Here is a 20,162-nt window from a genome sequence, read left to right as displayed (position 1 = left end):
ATGTCAATATGTCAATCTATGTCCCAAATTGATTCAGGGAGTCACTTTAGAGGTATTTAATGTGTTTGTGCACGTTTACAAAGTTTGGCGTAATTATAAGGGCTATAGGAGGAATTTAACTTTTTTCATATTTTCAGTGGAAAATCCGCAGGTCCGGCCCTGTGGCCCAAAAATCCAAAAAATGTCAATATGTCAATCTATGTCCCAAATTGATTCAGGGAGTCACTTTAGAGGTATTTAATGTGTTTGTGCACGTTTAGAAAGTTTGGCGTAATTATAAGGGCTATTGGAGGAATTTAACTTTTCCCATTTTTTCAGTGGAAAATCCGCAAGTCCGGCCCTGTGGCCCAAAAATCCAAAAAATGTCAATATGTCAATCTATGTCCCAAATTGATTCAGGGAGTCACTTTAGAGGTATTTAATGTGTTTGTGCACGTTTACAAAGTTTGGCGTAATTATAAGGGCTATAGGAGGAATTTAACTTTTCCCATATTTTCAGTGGAAAATCCGCAGGTCCGGCCCTGTGGCCCAAAAATCCAAAAAATGTCAATATGTCAATCTATGTCCCAAATTGATTCAGGGAGTCACTTTAGAGGTATTTAATGTGTTTGTGCACGTTTTCAAAGTTTGGCGTAATTATAAGGGCTATAGGAGGAATTTAACTTTTCCCATATTTTCAGTGGAAAATCCGCAGGTCCGGCCCTGTGGCCCAAAAATCCAAAAAATGTCAATATGTCAATCTATGTCCCAAATTGATTCAGGGAGTCACTTTAGAGGTATTTAATGTGTTTGTGCACGTTTACAAAGTTTGGCGTAATTATAAGGGCTATAGGAGGAATTTAACTTTTCCCATATTTTCAGTGGAAAATCCGCACGTCCGGCCCTGTGGCCCAAAAATCAAAAAAATGTCAATATGTCAATCTATGTCCCAAATTGATTCAGGGAGTCACTTTCGAGGTATTTAATGTGTTTGTGCACATTTACAAAGTTTGGCGTAATTATAAGGGCTATAGGAGGAATTTAACTTTTCACATATTTTCAGTGGAAAATCCGCAGGTCCGGCCATGTGGCTCAAAATTCCAAAAAAATGTCAATATGTCAATCTATGACCCAAATTGATTCAGTGAGTCACTTTAGAGGTATTTAATGTGTTTGTGCACATATACAAAGTTTGGCGTAATTATAAGGGCTATAGGAGGAATTTAACTTTTCCCATATTTTCAGTGGAAAATCCGCAGGTCCGGCCCTGTGGCCCAAAAATCCAAAAAATGTCAATATGTCAATCTATGTCCCAAATTGATTCAGGGAGGCACTTTAGAGGTATTTAATGTGTTTGTGCACATATACAAAGTTTGGCGTAATTATAAGGGCTATAGGAGGAATTTAACTTTTCCCATATTTTCAGTGGAAAATCCGCAGGTCCGGCCCTGTGGCCCAAAAATCCAAAAAATGTCAATATGTCAATCTATGTCCCAAATTGATTCAGGGAGGCACTTTAGAGGTATTTAATGTGTTTGTGCACGTTTACAAAGTTTGGCGTAATTATAAGGGCTATAGGAGGAATTTAACTTTTTCCCATATTTTCAGTGGAAAATCCGCAGGTCCGGCCCTGTGGCCCAAAAATCCAAAAAATGTCAATATGTCAATCTATGTCCCAAATTGATTCAGGGAGGCACTTTAGAGGTATTTAATGTGTTTGTGCACATATACAAAGTTTGGCGTAATTATAAGGGCTATAGGAGGAATTTAACTTTTCCCATATTTTCAGTGGAAAATCCGCAGGTCCGGCCCTGTGGCCCAAAAATCCAAAAAATGTCAATATGTCAATCTATGTCCCAAATTGATTCAGGGAGGCACTTTAGAGGTATTTAATGTGTTTGTGCACGTTTACAAAGTTTGGCGTAATTATAAGGGCTATAGGAGGAATTTAACTTTTCCCATATTTTCAGTGGAAAATCCGCAGGTCCGGCCCTGTGGCCCAAAAATCCAAAAAATGTCAATATGTCAATCTATGTCCCAAATTGATTCAGGGAGTCACTTTAGAGGTATTTAATGTGTTTGTGCACGTTTACAAAGTTTGGCGTAATTATAAGGGCTATAGGAGGAATTTAACTTTTCCCATATTTTCAGTGGAAAATCCGCAGGTCCGGCCCTGTGGCCCAAAAATCCAAAAAATGTCAATATGTCAATCTATGTCCCAAATTGATTCAGGGAGTCACTTTAGAGGTATTTAATGTGTTTGTGCACGTTTACAAAGTTTGGCGTAATTTTAAGGGCTATAGGAGGAATTTAACTTTTCCCATATTTTCAGTGGAAAATCCGCAGGTCCGGCCCTGTGGCCCAAAAATCCAAAAAATGTCAATATGTCAAACTATGTCCCAAATTGATTCAGGGAGTCACTTTAGAGGTATTTAATGTGTTTGTGCACGTTTACAAAGTTTGGCGTAATTATAAGGGCTATAGGAGGAATTTAACTTTTCCCATATTTTCAGTGGAAAATCCGCAGGTCCGGCCCTGTGGCCCAAAAATCCAAAAAATGTCAATATGTCAATCTATGTCCCAAATTGATTCAGGGAGTCACTTTAGAGGTATTTAATGTGTTTGTGCACGTTTACAAAGTTTGGCGTAATTATAAGGACTTTTCCCATATTTTCAGTGGAAAATCCGCAGGTCCGGCCCTGTGGCCCAAAAATCCAAAAAATGTCAATATGTCAATCTATGCCCCAAATTGATTCAGGGAGTCACTTTAGAGGTATTTAATGTGTTTGTGCACGTTTACAAAGTTTGGCGTAATTATAAGGGCTATAAGAGGAATTTAACTTTTCCCATATTTTCAGTGGGAAATCCGCAGGTCCGGCCCTGTGGCCCAAAAATCCAAAAAATGTCAATATGTCAATCTATGTCCCAAATTGATTCAGGGAGTCACTTTAGAGGAATTTAATGTGTTTGTGCAAATTTACAAAGTTTGGCATAATTATAAGGGCTATAGGAGGAATTTAACTTTTTTCATATTTTCAGTGGAAAATCCGCAGGTCCGGCCCTGTGGCCCAAAAATCCAAAAAATGTCAATATGTCAATCTATGCCCCAAATTGATTCAGGGAGTCACTTTAGAGGTATTTAATGTGTTTGTGCACGTTTACAAAGCTTGGCGTAATTAAAAGGGCTATAGGAGGAATTTAACTTTTCCCATATTTTCAGTGGAAAATCCGCAGGTCCGGCCCTGTGGCCCAAAAATCCAAAAAATGTCAATATGTCAATCTATGCCCCAAATTGATTCAGGGAGTCACTTTAGAGGTATTTAATGTGTTTGTGCACGTTTACAAAGTTTGGCGTAATTAAAAGGGCTATAGGAGGAATTTAACTTTTCCCATATTTTCAGTGGAAAATCCGCAGGTCCGGTCCTGTGGCTCAAAATTCCAAAAAATGTCAATATGTCAATCTATGTCCCAAATTGATTCAGGGAGTCACTTTAGAGGTATTTAATGTGTTTGTGCACGTTTACAAAGTTTGGCGTAATTATAAGGGCTATAGGAGGAATTTAACTTTTTTCATATTTTCAGTGGAAAATCCGCAGGTCCGGCCCTGTGGCCCAAAAATCCAAAAAATTTCAATATGTCAATCTATGTCCCAAATTTATTCAGGGAGTCACTTTAGAGGTATTTAATGTGTTTGTGCACGTTTAGAAAGTTTGGCGTAATTATAAGGGCTATAGGAGGAATTTAACTTTTCCCATATTTTCAGTGGAAAATCCGCAGGTCCGGCCCTGTGGCCCAAAAATCCAAAAAATGTCAATATGTCAATCTATGTCCCAAATTCATTCAGGGAGTCACTTTAGAGGTATTTAATGTGTTTGTGCACGTTTACAAAGTTTGGCGTAATTATAAGGGCTATAGGAGGAATTTAACTTTTTTCATATTTTCAGTGGAAAATCCGCAGGTCCGGCCCTGTGGCCCAAAAATCCAAAAAATGTCAATATGTCAATCTATGTCCCAAATTGATTCAGGGAGTCACTTTAGAGGTATTTAATGTGTTTGTGCACGTTTAGAAAGTTTGGCGTAATTATAAGGGCTATTGGAGGAATTTAACTTTTCCCATTTTTTCAGTGGAAAATCCGCAAGTCCGGCCCTGTGGCCCAAAAATCCAAAAAATGTCAATATGTCAATCTATGTCCCAAATTGATTCAGGGAGTCACTTTAGAGGTATTTAATGTGTTTGTGCACGTTTACAAAGTTTGGCGTAATTATAAGGGCTATAGGAGGAATTTAACTTTTCCCATATTTTCAGTGGAAAATCCGCAGGTCCGGCCCTGTGGCCCAAAAATCCAAAAAATGTCAATATGTCAATCTATGTCCCAAATTGATTCAGGGAGTCACTTTAGAGGTATTTAATGTGTTTGTGCACGTTTACAAAGTTTGGCGTAATTATAAGGGCTATAGGAGGAATTTAACTTTTCCCATATTTTCAGTGGAAAATCTGCAGGTAACGGCCCTGTGGCCCAAAAATCCAAAAAATGTCAATATGTCAATCTATGTCCCAAATTGATTCAGGGAGTCACTTTAGAGGTATTTAATGTGTTTGTGCACGTTTACAAAGTTTGGCGTAATTATAAGGGCTATAGGAGGAATTTAACTTTTCCCATATTTTCAGTGGAAAATCCGCAGGTCCGGCCCTGTGGCCCAAAAATCCAAAAAATGTCAATATGTCAATCTATGTCCCAAATTGATTCAGGGAGTCACTTTCGAGGTATTTAATGTGTTTGTGCACGTTTACAAAGTTTGGCGTAATTATAAGGGCTATAGGAGGAATTTAACTTTTCACATATTTTCAGTGGAAAATCCGCAGGTCCGGCCATGTGGCTCAAAATTCCAAAAAATGTCAATATGTCAATCTATGACCCAAATTGATTCAGGGAGTCACTTTAGAGGTATTTAATGTGTTTGTGCACGTTTACAAAGTTTGGCGTAATTATAAGGGCTATAGGAGGAATTTAACTTTTCCCATATTTTCAGTGGAAAATCCGCAGGTCCGGCCCTGTGGCCCAAAAATCCAAAAAATGTCAATATGTCAATTTATGTCCCAAATTGATTCAGGGAGTCACTTTAGAGGTATTTAATGTGTTTGTGCACGTTTAGAAAGTTTGGCGTAATTATAAGGGCTATAGGAGGAATTTAACTTTTCCCATATTTTCAGTGGAAAATCCGCAGGTCCGGCCCTGTGGCCCAAAAATCCAAAAAATGTCAATATGTCAATCTATGTCCCAAATTGATTCAGGGAGTCACTTTAGAGGTATTTAATGTGTTTGTGCACGTTTACAAAGTTTGGCGTAATTATAAGGGCTATAGGAGGAATTTAACTTTTCCCATATTTTCAGCGGAAAATCCGCAGGTCCGGCCCTGTGGCCCAAAAATCCAAAAAATGTCAATATGTCAATCTATGTCCCAAATTGATTCAGGGAGTCACTTTAGAGGTATTTAATGTGTTTGTGCACGTTTACAAAGTTTGGCGTAATTTTAAGGGCTATAGGAGGAATTTAACTTTTCCCATATTTTCAGTGGAAAATCCGCAGGTCCGGCCCTGTGGCCCAAAAATCCAAAAAATGTCAATATGTCAAACTATGTCCCAAATTGATTCAGGGAGTCACTTTAGAGGTATTTAATGTGTTTGTGCACGTTTACAAAGTTTGGCGTAATTATAAGGGCTATAGGAGGAATTTAACTTTTCCCATATTTTCAGCGGAAAATCCGCAGGTCCGGCCCTGTGGCCCAAAAATCCAAAAAATGTCAATATGTCAATCTATGTCCCAAATTGATTCAGGGAGTCACTTTAGAGGTATTTAATGTGTTTGTGCACGTTTACAAAGTTTGGCGTAATTATAAGGACTTTTCCCATATTTTCAGTGGAAAATCCGCAGGTCCGGCCCTGTGGCCCAAAAATCCAAAAAATGTCAATATGTCAATCTATGCCCCAAATTGATTCAGGGAGTCACTTTAGAGGTATTTAATGTGTTTGTGCACGTTTACAAAGTTTGGCGTAATTATAAGGGCTATAAGAGGAATTTAACTTTTCCCATATTTTCAGTGGGAAATCCGCAGGTCCGGCCCTGTGGCCCAAAAATCCAAAAAATGTCAATATGTCAATCTATGTCCCAAATTGATTCAGGGAGTCACTTTAGAGGAATTTAATGTGTTTGTGCAAATTTACAAAGTTTGGCATAATTATAAGGGCTATAGGAGGAATTTAACTTTTTTCATATTTTCAGTGGAAAATCCGCAGGTCCGGCCCTGTGGCCCAAAAATCCAAAAAATGTCAATATGTCAATCTATGCCCCAAATTGATTCAGGGAGTCACTTTAGAGGTATTTAATGTGTTTGTGCACGTTTACAAAGCTTGGCGTAATTAAAAGGGCTATAGGAGGAATTTAACTTTTCCCATATTTTCAGTGGAAAATCCGCAGGTCCGGCCCTGTGGCCCAAAAATCCAAAAAATGTCAATATGTCAATCTATGCCCCAAATTGATTCAGGGAGTCACTTTAGAGGTATTTAATGTGTTTGTGCACGTTTACAAAGTTTGGCGTAATTAAAAGGGCTATAGGAGGAATTTAACTTTTCCCATATTTTCAGTGGAAAATCCGCAGGTCCGGTCCTGTGGCTCAAAATTCCAAAAAATGTCAATATGTCAATCTATGTCCCAAATTGATTCAGGGAGTCACTTTAGAGGTATTTAATGTGTTTGTGCACGTTTACAAAGTTTGGCGTAATTATAAGGGCTATAGGAGGAATTTAACTTTTTTCATATTTTCAGTGGAAAATCCGCAGGTCCGGCCCTGTGGCCCAAAAATCCAAAAAATTTCAATATGTCAATCTATGTCCCAAATTGATTCAGGGAGTCACTTTAGAGGTATTTAATGTGTTTGTGCACGTTTAGAAAGTTTGGCGTAATTATAAGGGCTATAGGAGGAATTTAACTTTTCCCATATTTTCAGTGGAAAATCCGCAGGTCCGGCCCTGTGGCCCAAAAATCCAAAAAATGTCAATATGTCAATCTATGTCCCAAATTGATTCAGGGAGTCACTTTAGAGGTATTTAATGTGTTTGTGCACGTTTACAAAGTTTGGCGTAATTATAAGGGCTATAGGAGGAATTTAACTTTTTTCATATTTTCAGTGGAAAATCCGCAGGTCCGGCCCTGTGGCCCAAAAATCCAAAATATGTCAATATGTCAATCTATGTCCCAAATTGATTCAGGGAGTCACTTTAGAGGTATTTAATGTGTTTGTGCACGTTTAGAAAGTTTGGCGTAATTATAAGGGCTATTGGAGGAATTTAACTTTTCCCATTTTTTCAGTGGAAAATCCGCAAGTCCGGCCCTGTGGCCCAAAAATCCAAAAAATGTCAATATGTCAATCTATGTCCCAAATTGATTCAGGGAGTCACTTTAGAGGTATTTAATGTGTTTGTGCACGTTTACAAAGTTTGGCGTAATTATAAGGGCTATAGGAGGAATTTAACTTTTCCCATATTTTCAGTGGAAAATCCGCAGGTCCGGCCCTGTGGCCCAAAAATCCAAAAAATGTCAATATGTCAATCTATGTCCCAAATTGATTCAGGGAGTCACTTTAGAGGTATTTAATGTGTTTGTGCACGTTTACAAAGTTTGGCGTAATTATAAGGGCTATAGGAGGAATTTAACTTTTCCCATATTTTCAGTGGAAAATCCGCAGGTCCGGCCCTGTGGCCCAAAAATCCAAAAAATGTCAATATGTCAATCTATGTCCCAAATTGATTCAGGGAGTCACTTTAGAGGTATTTAATGTGTTTGTGCACGTTTACATAGTTTGGCGTAATTATAAGGGCTATAGGAGGAATTTAACTTTTCCCATATTTTCAGTGGAAAATCCGCAGGTCCGGCCCTGTGGCCCAAAAATCCAAAAAATGTCAATATGTCAATCTATGTCCCAAATTGATTCAGGGAGTCACTTTCGAGGTATTTAATGTGTTTGTGCACATTTACAAAGTTTGGCGTAATTATAAGGGCTATAGGAGGAATTTAACTTTTCACATATTTTCAGTGGAAAATCCGCAGGTCCGGCCATGTGGCTCAAAATTCCAAAAAATGTCAATAAGTCAATCTATGACCCAAATTGATTCAGGGAGTCACTTTAGAGGTATTTAATGTGTTTGTGCACATTTACAAAGTTTGGCGTAATTATAAGGGCTATAGGAGGAATTTAACTTTTCCCATATTTTCAGTGGAAAATCCGCAGGTCCGGCCCTGTGGCCCAAAAATCCAAAAAATGTCAATATGTCAATCTATGTCCCAAATTGATTCAGGGAGGCACTTTAGAGGTATTTAATGTGTTTGTGCACGTTTACAAAGTTTGGCGTAATTATAAGGGCTATAGGAGGAATTTAACTTTTCCCATATTTTCAGTGGAAAATCCGCAGGTCCGGCCCTGTGGCCCAAAAATCCAAAAAATTTCAATATGTCAATCTATGCCCCAAATTGATTCAGGGAGTCACTTTAGAGGTATTTAATGTGTTTGTGCACGTTTACAAAGTTTGGCGTAATTATAAGGGCTATAGGAGGAATTTAACTTTTCCCATATTTTCAGTGGAAAATCCGCAGGTCCGGCCCTGTGGCCCAAAAATCCAAAAAATGTTAATATGTCAATCAATGTCCCAAATTGATTCAGGGAGTCACTTTAGAGGTATTTAATGTGTTTGTGCACATTTACAAAGTTTGGCGTAATTATAAGGGCTATAGGAGGAATTTAACTTTTTTCATATTTTCAGTGGAAAATCCGCAAGTCCGGAACTGTGGCCCAAAAATCCAAAAAATGTCAATATGTCAATCTATGTCCCAAATTGATTCAGGGAGTCACTTTAGAGGTATTTAATGTGTTTGTGCACGTTTACAAAGTTTGGCGTAATTATAAGGGCTATAGGAGGAATTTAACTTTTCCCATATTTTCAGTGGAAAATCCGCAGGTCCGGCCCTGTGGCCCAAAAATCCAAAAAATGTCAATATGTCAATCTATGTCCCAAATTGATTCAGGGAGTCACTTTAGAGGTATTTAATATGTTTGTGCACGTTTACAAAGTTTGGCGTAATTATAAGGGCTATAGGAGGAATTTAACTTTTCCCATATTTTCAGTGGAAAATCCGCAGGTCCGGCCCTGTGGCCCAAAAATCCAAAAAATGTCAATATGTCAATCTATGCCCCAAATTGATTCAGGGAGTCACTTTAGAGGAATTTAATGTGTTTGTGCAAATTTACAAAGTTTGGCATAATTATAAGGGCTATAGGAGGAATTTAACTTTTTTCATATTTTCAGTGGAAAATCCGCAGGTCCGGCCATGTGGCTCAAAATTCCAAAAAATGTCAATATGTCAATCTATGACCCAAATTGATTCAGGGAGTCACTTTAGAGGTATTTAATGTGTTTGTGCACGTTTACAAAGTTTGGCGTAATTATAAGGGCTATAGGAGGAATTTAACTTTTCCCATATTTTCAGTGGAAAATCCGCAGGTCCGGCCCTGTGGCCCAAAAATCCAAAAAATGTCAATATGTCAATATGTCCCAAATTGATTCAGGGAGGCACTTTAAAGGTATTTAATGTGTTTGTGCACGTTTACAAAGTTTGGCGTAATTATAAGGGCTATAGGAGGAATTTAACTTTTCCCATATTTTCAGTGGAAAATCCGCAGGTCCGGCCCTGTGGCCCAAAAATCCAAAAAATTTCAATATGTCAATCTATGCCCCAAATTGATTCAGGGAGTCACTTTAGAGGTATTTAATGTGTTTGTGCACATTTACAAAGTTTGGCGTTATTATAAGGGCTATAGGAGGAATTTAACTTTTTCATATTTTCAGTGGAAAATCCGCAAGTCCGGCACTGTGGCCCAAAAATCCAAAAAATGTCAATATGTCAATCTATGTCCCAAATTGATTCAGGGAGTCACTTTAGAGGTATTTAATGTGTTTGTGCACGTTTACAAAGTTTGGCATAATTATAAGGGCTATAGGAGGAATTTAACTTTTCCCATATTTTCAGTGGAAAATCCGCAGGTCCGGCCCTGTGGCCCAAAAATCCAAAAAATGTCAATATGTCAATCTATGTCCCAAATTGATTCAGGGAGTCACTTTAGAGGTATTTAATGTGTTTGTGCACGTTTAGAAAGTTTGGCGTAATTATAAGGGCTATTGGAGGAATTTAACTTTTCACATTTTTTCAGTGGAAAATCCGCAAGTCCGGCCCTGTGGCCCAAAAACCCAAAAAATGTCAATATGTCAATCTATGTCCCAAATTGATTCAGGGAGTCACTTTAGAGGTATTTAATGTGTTTGTGCACGTTTACAAAGTTTGGTGTAATTATAAGGGCTATAGGAGGAATTTAACTTTTCCCATATTTTCAGTGGAAAATCCGCAGGTCCGGCCCTGTGGCCCAAAAATCCAAAAAATGTCAATATGTCAATCTATGTCCCAAATTGATTCAGGGAGTCACTTTAGAGGTATTTAATGTGTTTGTGCACGTTTACAAAGTTTGGCGTAATTATAAGGGCTATAGGAGGAATTTAACTTTTCCCATATTTTCAGTGGAAAATCCGCAGGTCCGGCCCTGTGGCCCAAAAATCCAAAAAATGTCAATATGTCAATCTATGTCCCAAATTGATTCAGGGAGTCACTTTAGAGGTATTTAATGTGTTTGTGCACGTTTACAAAGTTTGGCGTAATTATAAGGGCTATAGGAGGAATTTAACTTTTCCCATATTTTCAGTGGAAAATCCGCAGGTCCGGCCCTGTGGCCCAAAAATCCAAAAAATGTCAATATGTCAATCTATGTCCCAAATTGATTCAGGGAGTCACTTTCGAGGTATTTAATGTGTTTGTGCACATTTACAAAGTTTGGCGTAATTATAAGGGCTATAGGAGGAATTTAACTTTTCACATATTTTCAGTGGAAAATCCGCAGGTCCGGCCATGTGGCTCAAAATTCCAAAAAATGTCAATATGTCAATCTATGACCCAAATTGATTCAGGGAGTCACTTTAGAGGTATTTAATGTGTTTGTGCACATTTACAAAGTTTGGCGTAATTATAAGGGCTATAGGAGGAATTTAACTTTTCCCATATTTTCAGTGGAAAATCCGCAGGTCCGGCCCTGTGGCCCAAAAATCCAAAAAATGTCAATATGTCAATCTATGTCCCAAATTGATTCAGGGAGGCACTTTAGAGGTATTTAATGTGTTTGTGCACGTTTACAAAGTTTGGCGTAATTATAAGGGCTATAGGAGGAATTTAACTTTTCCCATATTTTCAGTGGAAAATCCGCAGGTCCGGCCCTGTGGCCCAAAAATCCAAAAAATTTCAATATGTCAATCTATGCCCCAAATTGATTCAGGGAGTCACTTTAGAGGTATTTAATGTGTTTGTGCACGTTTACAAAGTTTGGCGTAATTATAAGGGCTATAGGAGGAATTTAACTTTTCCCATATTTTCAGTGGAAAATCCGCAGGTCCGGCCCTGTGGCCCAAAAATCCAAAAAATGTTAATATGTCAATCAATGTCCCAAATTGATTCAGGGAGTCACTTTAGAGGTATTTAATGTGTTTGTGCACATTTACAAAGTTTGGCGTAATTATAAGGGCTATAGGAGGAATTTAACTTTTTTCATATTTTCAGTGGAAAATCCGCAAGTCCGGAACTGTGGCCCAAAAATCCAAAAAATGTCAATATGTCAATCTATGTCCCAAATTGATTCAGGGAGTCACTTTAGAGGTATTTAATGTGTTTGTGCACGTTTACAAAGTTTGGCGTAATTATAAGGGCTATAGGAGGAATTTAACTTTTCCCATATTTTCAGTGGAAAATCCGCAGGTCCGGCCCTGTGGCCCAAAAATCCAAAAAATGTCAATATGTCAATCTATGTCCCAAATTGATTCAGGGAGTCACTTTAGAGGTATTTAATATGTTTGTGCACGTTTACAAAGTTTGGCGTAATTATAAGGGCTATAGGAGGAATTTAACTTTTCCCATATTTTCAGTGGAAAATCCGCAGGTCCGGCCCTGTGGCCCAAAAATCCAAAAAATGTCAATATGTCAATCTATGCCCCAAATTGATTCAGGGAGTCACTTTAGAGGAATTTAATGTGTTTGTGCAAATTTACAAAGTTTGGCATAATTATAAGGGCTATAGGAGGAATTTAACTTTTTTCATATTTTCAGTGGAAAATCCGCAGGTCCGGCCATGTGGCTCAAAATTCCAAAAAATGTCAATATGTCAATCTATGACCCAAATTGATTCAGGGAGTCACTTTAGAGGTATTTAATGTGTTTGTGCACGTTTACAAAGTTTGGCGTAATTATAAGGGCTATAGGAGGAATTTAACTTTTCCCATATTTTCAGTGGAAAATCCGCAGGTCCGGCCCTGTGGCCCAAAAATCCAAAAAATGTCAATATGTCAATATGTCCCAAATTGATTCAGGGAGGCACTTTAAAGGTATTTAATGTGTTTGTGCACGTTTACAAAGTTTGGCGTAATTATAAGGGCTATAGGAGGAATTTAACTTTTCCCATATTTTCAGTGGAAAATCCGCAGGTCCGGCCCTGTGGCCCAAAAATCCAAAAAATTTCAATATGTCAATCTATGCCCCAAATTGATTCAGGGAGTCACTTTAGAGGTATTTAATGTGTTTGTGCACATTTACAAAGTTTGGCGTTATTATAAGGGCTATAGGAGGAATTTAACTTTTTCATATTTTCAGTGGAAAATCCGCAAGTCCGGCACTGTGGCCCAAAAATCCAAAAAATGTCAATATGTCAATCTATGTCCCAAATTGATTCAGGGAGTCACTTTAGAGGTATTTAATGTGTTTGTGCACGTTTACAAAGTTTGGCATAATTATAAGGGCTATAGGAGGAATTTAACTTTTCCCATATTTTCAGTAGAAAATCCGCAGGTCCGGCCCTGTGGCCCAAAAATCCAAAAAATGTCAATATGTCAATCTATGTCCCAAATTGATTCAGGGAGTCACTTTAGAGGTATTTAATGTGTTTGTGCACGTTTACAAAGTTTGGCGTAATTATAAGGGCTATAGGAGGACTTTAACTTTTCCCATATTTTCAGTGGAAAATCCGCAGGTCCGGCCCTGTGGCCCAAAAATCCAAAAAATGTCAATATGTCAATCTATGTCCCAAATTGATTCAGGGAGTCACTTTAGAGGTATTTAATGTGTTTGTGCACGTTTACAAAGTTTGGCGTAATTATAAGGGCTATAGGAGGAATTTAACTTTTCCCATATTTTCAGTGGAAAATCCGCAGGTCCGGCCCTGTGGCCCAAAAATCCAAAAAATGTCAATATGTCAATCTATGTCCCAAATTGATTCAGGGAGTCACTTTAGAGGTATTTAATGTGTTTGTGCACGTTTACAAAGTTTGGCGTAATTATAAGGGCTATAGGAGGAATTTAACTTTTCCCATATTTTCAGTGGAAAATCCGCAGGTCCGGCCCTGTGGCCCAAAAATCCAAAAAATGTCAATATGTCAATCTATGTCCCAAATTGATTCAGGGAGTCACTTTAGAGGTATTTAATGTGTTTGTGCACGTTTACAAAGTTTGGCGTAATTATAAGGGCTATAGGAGGAATTTAACTTTTCCCATATTTTCAATGGAAAATCCGCAGGTCCGGCCCTGTGGCTCAAAAATCCAAAAAATGTCAATATGTCAATCTATGTCCCAAATTGATTCAGGGAGTCACTTTAGAGGTATTTAATGTGTTTGTGCACGTTTACAAAGTTTGGCGTAATTATAAGGGCTATAGGAGGAATTTAACTTTTCCCATATTTTCAGTGGAAAATCCGCAGTTCCGGCCCTGTGGCCCAAAAATCCAAAAAATGTCAATATGTCAATCTATGTCCCAAATTGATTCAGGGAGTCACTTTAGAGGTATTTAATGTGTTTGTGCACGTTTACAAAGTTTGGCGTAATTATAAGGGCTATAGGAGGAATTTAACTTTTCCCATATTTTCAGTGGAAAATCCGCAGGTCCAGCCCTGTGGCCCAAAAATCCAAAAAATGTCAATATGTCAATCTATGTCCCAAATTGATTCAGGGAGTCACTTTAGAGGTATTTAATGTGTTTGTGCACGTTTACAAAGTTTGGCGTAATTATAAGGGCTATAGGAGGAATTTAACTCTTCCCATATTTTCAGTGGAAAATCCGCAGGTCCGGCCCTGTGGCCCAAAAATCCAAAAAATGTTAATATGTCAATCAATGTCCCAAATTGATTCAGGGAGTCACTTTAGAGGTATTTAATGTGTTTGTGCACATTTACAAAGTTTGGCGTAATTATAAGGGCTATAAGAGGAATTTAACTTTTCCCATATTTTCAGTGGAAAATCCGCAGGTCCGGCCCTGTGGCCCAAAAATCCAAAAAATGTCAATATGTCAATCTATGTCCCAAATTGATTCAGGGAGTCACTTTCGAGGTATTTAATGTGTTTGTGCACGTTTACAAAGTTTGGCGTAATTATAAGGGCTATAGGAGGAATTTAACTTTTCACATATTTTCAGTGGAAAATCCGCAGGTCCGGCCATGTGGCTCAAAATTCCAAAAAATGTCAATATGTCAATCTATGACCCAAATTGATTCAGGGAGTCACTTTAGAGGTATTTAATGTGTTTGTGCACATTTACAAAGTTTGGTGTAATTATAAGGGCTATAGGAGGAATTTAACTTTTCCCATATTTTCAGTGGAAAATCCGCAGGTCCGGCCCTGTGGCCCAAAAATCCAAAAAATGTCAATATGTCAATCTATGTCCCAAATTGATTCAGGGAGTCACTTTAGAGGTATTTAATGTGTTTGTGCACGTTTACAAAGTTTGGCGTAATTATAAGGGCTATAGGAGGAATTTAACTCTTCCCATATTTTCAGTGGAAAATCCGCAGGTCCGGCCCTGTGGCCCAAAAATCCAAAAAATGTTAATATGTCAATCAATGTCCCAAATTGATTCAGGGAGTCACTTTAGAGGTATTTAATGTGTTTGTGCACATTTACAAAGTTTGGCGTAATTATAAGGGCTATAGGAGGAATTTAACTTTTTTCATATTTTCAGTGGAAAATCCGCAAGTCCGGCACTGTGGCCCAAAAATCCAAAAAATGTCAATATGTCAATCTATGTCCCAAATTGATTCAGGGAGTCACTTTAGAGGTATTTAATGTGTTTGTGCCCGTTTACAAAGTTTGGCGTAATTATAAGGGCTATAGGAGGAATTTAACTTTTCCCATATTTTCAGTGGAAAATCCGCAGGTCCGGCCCTGTGGCCCAAAAATCCAAAAAATGTCAATATGTCAATCTATGTCCCAAATTGATTCAGGGAGTCACTTTAGAGGTATTTAATGTGTTTGTGCACGTTTACAAAGTTTGGCGTAATTAAAAGGGCTATAGGAGGAATTTAACTTTTCCCATATTTTCAGTGGAAAATCCGCAGGTCCGGCCCTGTTGCTCAAAATTCCAAAAAATGTCAATATGTCAATCTATGTGCCAAATTGATTCAGGGAGTCACTTTAGAGGTATTTAATGTGTTTGTGCACGTTTACAAAGTTTGGCGTAATTATAAGGGCTATAGGAGGAATTTAACTTTTCCCATATTTTCAGTGGAAAATCCGCAAGTCCGGCCCTGTGGCCCAAAAATCCAAAAAATGTCAATATGTCAATCTATGTCCCAAATTGATTCAGGGAGTCACTTTAGAGGTATTTAATGTGTTTGTGCACGTTTACAAAGTTTGGCGTAATTATAAGGGCTATAGGAGGAATTTAACTTTTCCCATGTTTTCAGTGGAAAATCCGCAGGTCCGGCCCTGTGGCCCAAAAATCCAAAAAATGTCAATATGTCAATCTATGTCCCAAATTGATTCAGGGAGTCACTTTAGAGGTATTTAATGTGTTTGTGCACGTTTACAAAGTTTGGCGTAATTATAAGGGCTATAGGAGGAATTTAACTTTTCACATATTTTCAGTGGAAAATCCGCAGGTCCGGCCATGTGGCTCAAAATTCCAAAAAATGTCAATATGTCAATCTATGTCCCAAATTGATTCAGGGAGTCACTTTAGAGGTATTTAATGTGTTTGTGCACATTTACAAAGTTTGGCGTAATCATAAGGGCTATAGGAGGAATTTAACTTTTCCCATATTTTCAGTGGAAAATCCGCAGGTCCGGCCCTGTGGCCCAAAAATCCAAAAAATGTCAATATGTCAATCTATGTCCCAAATTGATTCAGGGAGTCACTTTCGAGGTATTTAATGTGTTTGTGCACGTTTACAAAGTTTGGCGTAATTATAAGGGCTATAGGAGGAATTTAACTTTTCACATATTTTCAGTGGAAAATCCGCAGGTCCGGCCATGTGGCTCAAAATTCCAAAAAATGTCAATATGTCAATCTATGACCCAAATTGATTCAGGGAGTCACTTTAGAGGTATTTAATGTGTTTGTGCACATTTACAAAGTTTGGCGTAATTATAAGGGCTATAGGAGGAATTTAACTTTTCCCATATTTTCAGTGGAAAATCCGCAGGTCCGGCCCTGTGGCCCAAAAATCCAAAAAATGTCAATATGTCAATCTATGTCCCAAATTGATTCAGGGAGGCACTTTAGAGGTATTTAATGTGTTTGTGCACGTTTACAAAGTTTGGCGTAATTATAAGGGCTATAGGAGGAATTTAACTTTTCCCATATTTTCAATGGAAAATCCGCAGGTCCGGCCCTGTGGCCCAAAAATCCAAAAAATGTTAATATGTCAATCAATGTCCCAAATTGATTCAGGGAGTCACTTTAGAGGTATTTAATGTGTTTGTGCACATTTACAAAGTTTGGCGTAATTATAAGGGCTATAGGAGGAATTTAACTTTTTTTCATATTTTCAGTGGAAAATCCGCAAGTCCGGCACTGTGGCCCAAAAATCCAAAAAATGTCAATATGTCAATCTATGTCCCAAATTGATTCAGGGAGTCACTTTAGAGGTATTTAATGTGTTTGTGCACGTTTACAAAGTTTGGCGTAATTATAAGGGCTATAGGAGGAATTTAACTTTTCCCATATTTTCAGTGGAAAATCCGCAGGTCCGGCCCTGTGGCCCAAAAATCCAAAAAATGTCAATATGTCAATCTATGTCCCAAATTGATTCAGGGAGTCACTTTAGAGGTATTTAATGTGTTTGTGCACGTTTACAAAGTTTGGCGTAATTAAAAGGGCTATAGGAGGAATTTAACTTTTCCCATATTTTCAGTGGAAAATCCGCAGGTCCGGCCCTGTTGCTCAAAATTCCAAAAAATGTCAATATGTCAATCTATGTGCCAAATTGATTCAGGGAGTCACTTTAGAGGTATTTAATGTGTTTGTGCACGTTTACAAAGTTTGGCGTAATTAAAAGGGCTATAGGAGGAATTTAACTTTTCCCATATTTTCAGTGGAAAATCCGCAGGTCCGGCCCTGTGGCTCAAAATTCCAAAAAATGTCAATATGTCAATCTATGTCCCAAATTGATTCAGGGAGTCACTTTAGAGGTATTTAATGTGTTTGTGCACATTTACAAAGTTTGGCGTAATTATAAGGGCTATAGGAGGAATTTAACTTTTCCCATATTTTCAGTGGAAAATCCGCAGGTCCGGCCCTGTGGCCCAAAAATCCAAAAAATGTCAATATGTCAATCTATGTCCCAAATTGATTCAGGGAGTCACTTTAGAGGTATTTAATGTGTTTGTGCACGTTTACAAAGTTTGGCGTAATTATAAGGGCTATAGGAGGAATTTAACTTTTCCCATATTTTCAGTGGAAAATCCGCAGGTCCGGCCCTGTGGCCCAAAAATCCAAAAAATTTCAATATGTCAATCTATGCCCCAAATTGATTCAGGGAGTCACTTTAGAGGTATTTAACGTGTTTGTGCACGTTTACAAAGCTTGGCGTAATTAAAAGGGCTATAGGAGGAATTTAACTTTCCCCATATTTTCAGTGGAAAATCCGCAGGTCCGGCCCTGTGGCCCAAAAATCCAAAAAATGTCAATATGTCAATCTATGCCCCAAATTGATTCAGGGAGTCACTTTAGAGGTATTTAATGTGTTTGTGCACGTTTACAAAGTTTGGCGTAATTAAAAGGGCTATAGGAGGAATTTAACTTTTCCCATATTTTCAGTGGAAAATCCGCAGGTCCGGTCCTGTGGCTCAAAATTCCAAAAAATGTCAATATGTCAATCTATGTCCCAAATTGATTCAGGGAGTCACTTTAGAGGTATTTAATGTGTTTGTGCACGTTTACAAAGTTTGGCGTAATTATAAGGGCTATAGGAGGAATTTAACTTTTTTCATATTTTCAGTGGAAAATCCGCAGGTCCGGCCCTGTGGCCCAAAAATCCAAAAAATTTCAATATGTCAATCTATGTCCCAAATTTATTCAGGGAGTCATTTTAGAGGTATTTAATGTGTTTGTGCACGTTTAGAAAGTTTGGCGTAATTATAAGGGCTATAGGAGGAATTTAACTTTTCCCATATTTTCAGTGGAAAATCCGCAGGTCCGGCCCTGTGGCCCAAAAATCCAAAAAATGTCAATATGTCAATCTATGTCCCAAATTGATTCAGGGAGTCACTTTAGAGGTATTTAATGTGTTTGTGCACGTTTACAAAGTTTGGCGTAATTATAAGGGCTATAGGAGGAATTTAACTTTTTTCATATTTTCAGTGGAAAATCCGCAGGTCCGGCCCTGTGCCCCAAAAATCCAAAAAATGTCAATATGTCAATCTATGTCCCAAATTGATTCAGGGAGTCACTTTAGAGGTATTTAATGTGTTTGTGCACGTTTAGAAAGTTTGGCGTAATTATAAGGGCTATTGGAGGAATTTAACTTTTCCCATTTTTTCAGTGGAAAATCCGCAAGTCCGGCCCTGTGGCCCAAAAATCCAAAAAAATGTCAATATGTCAATCTATGTCCCAAATTGATTCAGGGAGTCACTTTAGAGGTATTTAATGTGTTTGTGCACGTTTACAAAGTTTGGCGTAATTATAAGGGCTATAGGAGGAATTTAACTTTTCCCATATTTTCAGTGGAAAATCCGCAGGTCCGGCCCTGTGGCCCAAAAATCCAAAAAATGTCAATATGTCAATCTATGTCCCAAATTGATTCAGGGAGTCACTTTAGAGGTATTTAATGTGTTTGTGCACGTTTACAAAGTTTGCCGTAATTATTAGGGCTATAGGAGGAATTTAACTTTTCCCATATTTTCAGTGGAAAATCCGCAGGTCCGGCCCTGTGGCTCAAAATTCCAAAAAATGTCAATATGTCAATCTATGTCCCAAATTGATTCAGGGAGTCACTTTAGAGGTATTTAATGTGTTTGTGCACATTTACAAAGTTTGGCGTAATTATAAGGGCTATAGGAGGAATTTAACTTTTCCCATATTTTCAGTTGAAAATCCGCAGGTCCCGCCCTGTGGCTCAAAAATCCAAAAAATGTCAATATGTCAATCTATGTCCCAAATTGATTCAGGGAGTCACTTTAGAGGTATTTAATGTGTTTGTGCACGTTTACAAAGTTTGGCGTAATTATAAGGGCTATAGGAGGAATTCAACTTTTTTCATATTTTCAGTGGAAAATCCGCAGGTCCGGCCCTGTGGCTCAAAATTCCAAAAAATGTCAATATGTCAATCTATGTCCCAAATTGATTCAGGGAGTCACTTTAGAGGTATTTAATGTGTTTGTGCACGTTTACAAAGTTTGGCGTAATTATAAGGGCTATAGGAGGAATTTAACTTTTCCCATATTTTCAGTGGAAAATCCGCAGGTCCGGCCCTGTGGCCCAAAAATCCAAAAAATGTCAATATGTCAATCTATGTCCCAAATTGATTCAGGGAGTCACTTTAGAGGTATTTAATGTGTTTGTGCACGTTTACAAAGTTTGGCGTAATTATAAGGGCTATAGGAGGAATTTAACTTTTCCCATATTTTCAGTGGAAAATCCGCAGGTCCGGCCCTGTGGCCCAAAAATCCAAAAAATTCCAATATGTCAATCTATGCCCCAAATTGATTCAGGGAGTCACTTTAGAGGTATTTAATGTGTTTGTGCAAATTACAAAGTTTGGCGTAATTATAAGGGCTATA

Source organism: Palaemon carinicauda, chromosome 38 (genome assembly GCF_036898095.1).
Source record: "Palaemon carinicauda isolate YSFRI2023 chromosome 38, ASM3689809v2, whole genome shotgun sequence".
Lineage (NCBI taxonomy): Eukaryota > Metazoa > Arthropoda > Malacostraca > Decapoda > Palaemonidae > Palaemon > Palaemon carinicauda.
The sequence above is the reverse complement of the archived record's forward strand: the minus strand, read 5'-3'. Positions refer to the sequence as shown.